Here is a 9,758-nt window from a genome sequence, read left to right on the forward strand (position 1 = left end):
GTTGAGTGAAATTCATAGGTTTATAAATAATATCCAAAGTTTTAGACCGCAAGATTTAGTTTAAAGTTGATCAATATAGATATATCAATCTAAAAGTGTTGCTGCAGTTTGTAATATCGCTACTAAACAATTTACCCTATGACACCTTGTACTGTCAGTGTCGTGGAATCATTATTATGTAACCAAAGACCAACGGTCGAATGGTTAGAGACGTTACTCTCAATAGGCCTACTCACAATAATTAAGTTTTCATTTAAACGTAGCAATTGACGATATTACGATAGGGATTTAGCATGAATCAAAGCATGACAGCATAGTTAACAATTTAGTACTTGTGTCTAAGCGTAAAATAGTTATAAAGTAAGCATGTGTCTCACCCCAAAAGTTATAAAACAGTTATGAAACAGTAAAAAGTGGGGCTATGAAGTTCACCTTAGTAGCACAAAAGAGTATTCCACGAAAGAATTGAACGGAAGGACGTGACCGAGATCTCAACCTAGAGATAGAACGTATGATCAGACATTGCCTAACAGACAATAGTATATAGTACTATATTGATAGTAATGGTTCACTAAAGAATTTCCATTCTCGGAAGGTTACTATTTATGGAAAGTTTCCACTTATAGTAATTTTCCAATTTTAGAAAGTTCGGGTTAATCTTTAGCAAGACGTTGTACAACTTTACTCAAACTTCGTTGCTATAAAATAAGTCAGGAATGACCAGATGTAACCGGGGGCTCAGGACTCTTGACCAGAATCTAAGTCATGGCATTCGAGATCCACAAGCTTACCCATAAATGGCAACCTATACATCATTCACTTACGACCGTGAGTAGCGATGAAGTTCACATGAATTATACATTATCTTTGATTAACCTTCACTTTAGGTGTATACACACAACGAATTATTAATGTACTTAATAATTATATATGTGATAATATAACCTAAGTATTATTTAATATTTAGTTATTATACCTTAGTATGTCTTATATATATTAAATATAATTACCTTTAAATAAATACCTAAATTACTTCAAAAATAATAGTGTTTTATTAATCGAACATTATTCAAAAATGTCTAAATAATAAATTAAATATCTAAAAATTACATACATAATTTTTATAGTCTTAGTTAATCATATAGATTAGTAGAAAAATTTAAGAAAACGTTTTTATTATATTTTTGTATTTATTTTTGTTTTTACCCTTAATGTATTCACAAAACAATTTTAATTCTACATAATTGCTAAATAGACCCAAATAATTATTTTTATAATTTTTATAAGTTTCTATCAGTCTAATAACCTATAGAAAATATTTAAAAAAATATTTTTTATTATTTTATATTTATTCTTAATTTACCTTCGAATTACATAATAATAGAGTTTAATTATATAATAAATACCAATTTGACCCAAGTAATTATTTTTATAATTTTTTCAGATCTATATAAGTTTTAAAAACTCAGAAAAAAATTATATATATTTTATTTTTGGTTAAAAGTATTTATTACGAATTTTACATTGTTTTTACGTTTAAACACTACATAATTCGTATTTAATTATAAATAATATTCCATAAATTATCAAAATTATTTTTATGCATAATAACACTTATAATACTAATTATAACATATAAACATAATTAATTTCGAATTTTACAAAGAATATACAATAAATATAAATATAAATGACAATATTGAAAAAATTTAATAAAAATAGAAAGTACCTCAAATTTTCTTCAAGGTTTTGAGAGAATAACTTAAGTTTTTGTGTTTGGCAAGAAAAAATGAATGAGAAGCCATGTATTTATAGGTAAAAAATGGTTGGTGAAAAGAAAAAAAATAATAAAATAAAGGTGCCAATTTTGACAAAATAATAAAAACATGTTAAAAATGTTTTTAATAAGTTTTTGTTTTTGAAAATATTTAGTCAAAATTCATGGGCTCATTATTTAATTTATAAAAAAAATCTTATTTCTTTTTATTTTTATTTTTTTTATAAGCTAAAAATATATATAATGATTAAAATAACTTATCATTTAATTAATAATTATGTTACATATAGTTTTAAATATAATACACATTAATATTAACTAAAGTTATTTTATATAATTAGTGTAAACTTTAGTTAACAGAACGTGTCGACTAAAAATAAATATTTGATCAACGTCGAATTTAATTATATATTAGGTATGGATAACAACCCTATAGGCAAATTAGTCAATTCAAGTATGAAAATGTGAGGGTTGTTATAGTACCTCCCCGTTAAAGAAAACTTCGTCCCGAAGTTTCAAGTAGACTTCTCGGATGCATCGGCGGTTGAGAAGAGGTGGGGATATTTCCGTTTCATTTGGTCTTCACGTTCCCAGGTATACTCGGGGCCACGTCGTGAATTCCAACGGATCTTAACAATGGGAATGTTGCTTTGTTTCAAGCGTTTAATCTCACGATCCATAACTTCAATAGGTTCTTCGATGAAGTGCATTTTATCATCAATGCGGAGATCATCCAAAGGAATAACAAGTGGGTCATCAGCAAGACACTTTTTCAGGTTCGAGATGTGAAATACGTCGTGTACTCTACTAAGCTCAGCAGGTAGTTCTAATCGATACGCCGCGGGACCAATTCTCTCAGTAATCTTGAAAGGTCCAACAAAACGCGGACTTAGTTTGCTTCGTTTACCAAAATTAATGACGCCTTTCCAAGGGGATACTTTCAACATGACTTTATCACCAACATGGAATTTCAAATCCTTTCGACGTTTATCAGCATAGCTCTTCTGTCGGCTACGGGAAGTTTCCAATCCTTTCTTAATCTGTACGATCTTTTCGGTAGTTTCATGTATGATTTCAGGACCAGTCAATTGTCTGTCCTCTAGTTCATCCCAACATAGGGGTGATCTACATTTTCGTCCGTATAAGGCTTCAAAAGGTGCAACCTTAATACTTGAGTGGTAACTGTTGTAAGAAAATTCAGCCAAGGGCAGATGTCTGTCCCAACCTTTGCCGAAGTCGATAACACAAGCACGAAGCATATCTTCAAATGTTTGAATGGTTTGTTCAGTTTGGCCATTAGTTTGCGGATGATAAGCGGTACTCATGTCGAGTTTAGTTCCAAGAGCAGATTGTAAAGTTTTCCAGAATCTAGAAGTGAATCGACTATCGCGATCAGAAATGATAGAAATAGGGACTCCATGTCGTGAGACAATCTCTTTGATGTAAAGTTGTGAAAATTTCTCCATCTTATCAGTTTCCTTGATCGGTAAAAAGTGTGCAGATTTAGTAAGGCGATCCACTATGACCCAAATAGTATCATTGTCACTAGAAGTCTTGGGCAATTTAGTAATAAAGTCCATAGTGATACATTCCCACTTCCACTGCGGAATATCTGGCTGTTGAAGTAAACCAGACGGCTTTTGATGCTCGGCCTTAACTTTCAAACAAGTAAGACACTTACTCACATACTCAGCAATATCAGATTTCAGATTAGGCCACCAATAAAACTCTTTCACATCATGATACATTTTACTAGAGCCTGGGTGAATAGAATACCTAGTCTTATGTGCTTCATCCAAGACTAGTTCTCGAAGATTTCCAAAGGTTGGGACCCAGATTCGGTTATTAAAATACCGTGTTCCATTTCCCTTGAGTTCAAGTTGCTTTTCAAGACCTTTTAGTCCCTCGAGTTGAACATTTTCTTCCTTCAATGCTTCAAGTTGTGCTTCACGGATTCGAGTTGTAAGATTAATCTGAATAACCATGTTCAAAGCTCAGACTCGAATAGGTTTATTACGCTCCTTTCGACTGAGAGCATCGGCAACAACATTTCCCTTACCGGAATGGTACTTAATCTCACAATAATAGTCGTTTAGTAGTTCAACCCATCGTCGTTGCCTCATGTTTAGTTGTTTCTGATCGAAGATATGTTGAAGACTTTTATGATCGGTAAACACCGTGAATTTAATTCTGTAAAGGTAATGTCTCTATATCTTCAAAGCGAATACTACAGCTCCTAACTCCAGGTCATGTGTGGTATAATTCTTCTCATGTTTCTTAAGTTGTCTAGATGCGTATGCAATAACTTTTTGACGTTGCATCAATACACAACCGAAACCTTGATTCGAGGCATCACAATAAACTATGAAATCCTCGTTTCCTTCAGGTAAAGATAGAATCGGGGCTGTGGTCAATTTCTCCTTTAAAATCTTAAACGCAGATTCTTGTTCTTCAGACCATTCAAACTTCTTCCCCTTATGAGTTAACTTAGTAAGAGGTTTTGCCAGAATAGAAAATCCTTCGATAAATCTTCGGTAATAACCAGCAAGTCCCAAAAATTGGCGAATATGCTTCGCATTCTTAGGCGCTTCCCAGTTCTGAATAGCAGTGATTTTTGCTGGATCGACATGTATTCCTTCACTATTAACCACATGTCCGAGAAATTGAACTGTTCGTAACCAAAATTCACATTTGGAGAACTTGGCATACAATTGTTCATTCTTTAGCAATTCTAAGATCAAACGTAAATGTCGTTCATGCTCTTGCTTGTTCTTGGAATAGATTAAGATATCGTCGATGAAAACAATCACGAATTTGTCAAGATAAGGTTTTCATACACGGTTCATAAGATCCATGAATACAGCTGGTGCGTTTGTTAAACCAAAAGGCATAATAAGAAATTCGTAATGTCCGTAACGAGTTCGGAAGGCAGTCTTGGGAACATCAGTTTCCTTGACTCTCAACTGATGATACCCTGACCTAAGATCAATCTTCGAATAGATACTTGACCCTTGCAGTTGGTCAAATAGGTCATCAATACGCGAAAGTGGATAACGGTTCTTGATAGTTAACTTGTTGAGTTCTCGGTAATCAATACACATTCTCAACGTGCCATCTTTCTTCTTAACAAAAAGAACAGGTGCTCCCCATGGAGATGAGCTAGGATGAATGAATCCTTTTTCTAAGAGTTCTTGTAGTTGGATGGATAATTCTTTCATTTTGGATGGAGCTAGTCGATATGGTGCCTTTGCAATAGGTGCAGCACAGGGAGTTAGATCGATTTGAAACTTGACTTGTCTTTGAGGTGGGAGACCAGGGAGTTCTTCAGGAAAAACTTCATGAAATTCTCTAACCACCGGAAATCTTCAATTCGTTTCTCTTCCGGTTCGACTTTCTTAACATTAGCTAAGATGGCTTGATACCCCTTCATCAGGTATTTACGGGTTTTTATACAAGAGATGATATTAAGTTTAGAACCACTCTTTTCTCCTTGTATGATTAGGGTTTCACCATTCTCAAGAGGAATATTAATAGTTTTATCATAACACATGATTGCAGCTCTCAACGGGGTTAGCCAATCCATCCCTACAACTACATCAAAGCTTCCTAATTCGATTGGCAGTAAGTTGATCTTAAAGTTTTTGTCAGCTAGAATCAGATCACAATTTTTATAAATATTGTCTACTTTCATAACCTTACCGTTTGCTACTTCTACAAGGCGCTTGATTTCTAAGGCTTGTGGGTTTTCAGTGAATAAGGCATAAAATTCCGTAGACACATAACTTCTATCAGCACCGGAATCGAATAAAACAGTAGCATAGCAATTGTTAACAAGGAACGTACCCGTTATAACTTCATCTTCTTCACGGGCCTCTTCGGTAGTCATGAAAAATGCTCTACCCTTAGCATTACCCGCTGTTGCAGTCTTGTTCTTAGGGCACTGGTTTCTAAAATGCCCAACTTCCCCACAACCGTAACAAGTAGGCACGGTTGGATCAGTCTTTGCAGCTGGAGTGTTGGTTGCAGGCAGCACAACCTTACAGTTCTTGGCTAAGTGACCAATCTTCTTACACCTACTGCACTCAACAGTGCCCCTCCCATGATGATGCTTATCACAGCGATTACATAACGGCTTTGTTCCAATATAACCACTTTTTGTAGCATCACTAACCCTTTTGTTTGAACCCTGACCCGAACTCTGAGCAGGCTCATACTTCCTTTTATTATCAGCAGCTTTTACTTCAGTTTGCTTATTAGTGGCGAGCTTCCTTCTTTTCGCCATTACCAAATTTTGAGCCATCAATATCACACCATCGACGGTCTCTTTACCAGCAGCTATCACATTACCCTGAATCTCATCAGGCAGACCTTCTACATAACGTTCAATCTTCTTGTGTTCCGTAGGTACCATGTCAGGGCACAATGTAACCAACTCTAAGAAACGGTTGGTATAAGCCTCAATGTCAGTACCCTTTACCTTGAGTTCCCAGAACTCACTTTCCATTTTCTGGACCTGATTTCTTGGACAATACTTGTCCGTCATCATTTTTTTTAGGACAGTCCATGGGATGGCATTTGCAGCATCAAGTCCCACAGTTTGAGAGTATGCGGTCCACCAAGTCAATGCACCGCCAGATAAAGATCCTGTAGCAAACTTAACGCGATCAACATCAGCACAATTGCACATCCTGAAAATAGACTCAAGTTTTTCGAACCACCGGGTTAGTTCAACCGGTCCCTCAGTTCCTTTATAGCTTGGAGGTTTGCAATTTGAGAAATCCTTGTATGAACAAGTTTTGGGGAGATTCTGTTGACCGTTGTTGCCATTGCTGTGGTTGCCCTGGGCGGTAGCTAAAAGTATCTGAAATTGCTCGGCAGAGAGAGTGATGTTGGGAATAGTGTTGTTGTCATTTGTTTGCGCACCACTAGTTATTTTCTTCAATACATAAATAAAGTATTAATTGAAGAGTTATGGTGCTATAAATATAAGTTTGCAATTATGATTCATAATAATCACAAAACACACACATATAGATATGATGAGATAAGACAAAATTTTTAAAAACAAACACTTGACTTATATTAATAACGAATGGATAAATTATCCTTATTACACAGAAAATGATGAGTAGGCAAAGCCTTTTATATGAAAAACACTTGACTTTTTTTTTATAACTAAATTAGTTGTGTTTAAGTCTCTTGGAGGGACTAGGGGTTTCAACAATAGGTGTCTCAGGTTCCTTCCTCTTCTGAGAGGGAGCTAAGACAACAGTGGGCTCAGACTCCTTCTCGGGTTCTGATTCTTCTTCTTCAATGATTTCCTCCATGATTTCTTCTTCATCATCATCCCCATCATAGTCAGCATCAATTTGGGATTCTCCAGCAGGTGGTGAATATGGTGGAGTAGAGGGCATATAGACTGGTGGTGCAGGTGGTGCAGGCGGTGTAGTCGGAACATAAACTGGTGATGCAAGTGGAGTAGCAGGTGCGTAAGTTGGTGAGTTGCCTGATCCTTCAGTTTTAGAATCGGAGATGATGATCGGATTACGTTTGACTGATCCTTCAGTTTCGGAGTCAGAGATGATGATCGGATTATGGTTAGACATCCTAAAAAATAGAAGGAAAGAGAACTAGAATGATTCTAAGGATGACATAAAAGCACGAGGTAAGATATAAGGAAAAAGCACTTAAAACTAAGGCAGGAAAGGTTATAGTCCTAAAGATTGCTAAGGTACCCTAACTAGCACATAAGGTACACATAAAATGCAATCCTGGTTCTCTATAACAAACATACTCTGATACCAATCTGTCACACCCCCCAAAATGGACCAGGGGTAATTGTGACCAATCATATCATAACATAGTTGTATAAGCGAGAACGACTCTAAATGAGACGTTTTATTTATTAAATAAACAGCGGAAGCATTATTCAAAGTTTTACATCATAGGAGTACAGTAAATGGAAAATGTCTTAAACAAAAAGATAAATATGAATGATGGACTCCATGCAAGCAGCAAAGCATACATCAATCATCTAGTAGCAAGTAGCAGCTAGCTCAATCATCACCTGAGACAAAAACACGCTTAAAGTGTCAACCAAAAAGGTTGAGTGAAATTCATAGGTTTATAAATAATATCCAAAGTTTTAGACCATAAGATTTAGTTTAAAGTTGATCAATATAGATATATCAATCTAAAAGTGTTGCTGCAGTTTGTAATATCACTACTAAACAATTTACCCTATGACACCTTGTACTGTCAGTGTCGTGAAATCATTATTATGTAACCAAAGACCAACGGTCGAATGGTTAGAGACGTTATTCTCAATAGGCCTACTCACAATAATTAAGTTTGCATTTAAACGTAGCAATTGACGATATTACGGTAGGGATTTAGCATGAATCAAAGCATGACAGCATAGTTAACAATTTAGTACTTGTGTCTAAGCGTAAAACAGTTATAAAGCAAGCATGTGTCTCACCCCAAAAGTTATAAAACAGTTATGAAACAGTAAAAAGTGGGGCTATGAAGTTCACCTTAGTAGCACAAAAGAGTATTCCACGAAAGAATTGAACGGAAGGACGTGACCGAGATCTCAAAACGTATGATCAGACATTGCCTAACAGACAATAGTATATAGTACTATATTGATAGTAATGGTTCACTAAAGAATTTCCATTCTCGGAAGGTTACTATTTATGGAAAGTTTCCACTTATAGTAATTTTCCAATTTTAGAAATTTCGGGTTAATCTTTAGCAAGACGTTGTACAACTTTACTCAAACTTCGTTGCTATAAAATAAGTCAGGAATGACCAGATGTAACCGGGGGCCCAGGACTCTTGACCAGAATCTAAGTCATGGCATTCGAGATCCAAAAGCTTACCCATAAATGGCAACCTAGACATCATTCACTTATGACCGTGAGTAGCGATGAAGTTCACATGAATTATACATTATCTTTGATTAACCTTCACTTTAGGTGTATACACACAACGAATTATTAATGTACTTAATAATTATATATGTGATAATATAACCTAAGTATTATTTAATATTTAGTTATTATACCTTAGTATGTCTTATATATATTAAATATAATTACCTTTAAATAAATAACTAAATTACTTCAAAAATAATAGTGTTTTATTAATCGAACATTATTCAAAAATGTCTAAATAATAAATTAAATATCTAAAAATTACATACATAATTTTTATAGTCTTAGTTAATCATATAGATTAGTAGAAAAATTTAAGAAAATGTTTTTATTATATTTTTGTATTTATTTTTGTTTTTACCCTTAATGTATTCACAAAACAATTTTAATTCTACATAATTACAAAATAGACCCAAATAATTATTTTTATAAGTTTCTATCAGTCTAATAACCTGTAGAAAATATTTAAAAAAATATTTTTTATTATTTTATATTTATTCTTAATTTACCTTCGAATTACATAATAATAGAGTTTAATTATATAATAAATACCAATTCGACCCAAGTAATTATTTTTATAATTTTTTCAGATCTATATAAGTTTTAAAAACTTAGAAAAAAATTATATATATTTGATTTTTGGTTAAAATTATTTATTACGAATTTTACATTGTTTTTATGTTTAAACACTACATAATACGTATTTAATTATAAATAATATTCCATAAATTATCAAAATTATTTTTATGCATCATAACACTTATAATACTAATTATAACATATAAACATAATTAATTTCGAATTTTACAAAGAATATACAATAAATATAAATATAAATGACAATATTGAAAAAATTTAATAAAAATAGAAAGTACCTCAAATTTTCTTCAAGGTTTTGAGAGAATAACTTAAGTTTTTGTGTTTGGCAAGAAAAAATGAATGAGGAGCCATGTATTTATAGGTAAAAAATGGTTGGTGAAAAGAAAAAAAAATAATAAAATAAAGGTGCCAATTTTGACAAAATAATAAAAACATGTTAAAAA

This window comes from Rutidosis leptorrhynchoides, chromosome 7, assembly GCF_046630445.1.
Source record: "Rutidosis leptorrhynchoides isolate AG116_Rl617_1_P2 chromosome 7, CSIRO_AGI_Rlap_v1, whole genome shotgun sequence".
Taxonomy (NCBI): domain Eukaryota; kingdom Viridiplantae; phylum Streptophyta; class Magnoliopsida; order Asterales; family Asteraceae; genus Rutidosis; species Rutidosis leptorrhynchoides.